Raw genomic sequence first — 1,464 nt, 5'->3', positions numbered from 1 at the left:
ACGTCTTATCTTGTTTGACATAGTTTAAAGGCAGTTTCATAGCATGTCGGCCATGTTTAGTACTCTCCTTAGCACCTTTGTCATACTGACTTAAGTCGGTTGCTCCTCTCTGACTACATTAGGCCTGTTTCTACCAACGCAGTTTAAAGAATATAATATATTATAGGACCGTACATGTGATAACACAAACTATAGAAATCAAAGCCTTTACACGGTCTAGCTGGATCTTAATGCTTGTATGATTCTTATGTGAATTTATATACTACGTATGTAGTCCCACAGAAACGCGCGCCGAAAAATTTCCGGTCTTGAAACGCTAACTCTACTAAACTACCGCAGTAATATCACGAGTTAAAATTGACTAGCAATTTTTAACTATTTTTTGATGCTTATTCGCATCTTCTAAACGATCTTAATAATGATGAATAACATATTAAAAACTGTAAATAATTAATTCTTATTGCGAAAAATATTACCTCGGCCGGGAGTCGAACCCGGATCTCTTGCAATCCGTGCGAGCGTCCTGAGCCTTTAGACTACCGAGGCCTTAGTAATATTCTTCGCAATAATTGGCATATGAAGGAACAACGTCTCTTTAGGCGACGTAAATAAATAATATAATATATTATAGGACCGTACATGTGATAACACAAACTATAGAAATCAAAGCCTTTACACGGTCTAGCTGGATCTTAATGCTTGTATGATTCTTATGTGAATTTATATACTACGTATGTAGTCCCACAGAAACGCGCGCCGAAAAATTTCCGGTCTTGAAACGCTAACTCTACTAAACTACCGCAGTAATATCACGAGTTAAAATTGACTAGCAATTTTTAACTATTTTTTGATGCTTATTCGCATCTTCTAAACAGCAGTTTAAAGAGTTAAGTGACATTTGATTAACCAAAGTTTAGCAAAATATTGGTTTCTACCAACTTTTTCCTTTAGTTTAAACGTATATAAACTGAGTTTAAATTGAACGGCCAATTTTGGCTGTTTAGAGGCAGTTGAACTGCGGTTAAGAAATATTACTATTGTCAAAGGGGTGATCCCGATTGACCACGTCTCGATTGGACACCACCAATCACAGCGACCGGTGCTTAGGAGCTTTGTAGTGTCAAGCGCTGTGAGTAGCTTGTGTCCAATTGAGCCGTGTCCAACTGGGTGCCACCCTGTGTCAAACATGGCCTATAATCTCGTACTGTCATCTTCCGATGACGAGGATATTATTATTGAAGAATTTAATAGAAGAAAAAGAAGATTTAAACAATGTATTAATTATTTCGAGGAACGATATAGAGTTTAAAATGCGATTTCGATTTAATAAAGCATCAGTGTTAGAAGTTTTAAAAAAATATTAGAAATGAATTTTAAAATTCGGGGCTGACAAGTAAATGAAAAAATTATAAAATAAATTTATAAATAAAAAATAATAAATAAAAATAAAAATAAAGATAATAA

Source organism: Trachymyrmex cornetzi, unplaced genomic scaffold (assembly GCF_001594075.2).
Source record: "Trachymyrmex cornetzi isolate Tcor2-1 unplaced genomic scaffold, Tcor1.1 scaffold1030, whole genome shotgun sequence".
In the NCBI taxonomy this organism is placed as follows: Eukaryota; Metazoa; Arthropoda; class Insecta; order Hymenoptera; family Formicidae; genus Trachymyrmex; species Trachymyrmex cornetzi.
The sequence above is the reverse complement of the archived record's forward strand: the minus strand, read 5'-3'. Positions refer to the sequence as shown.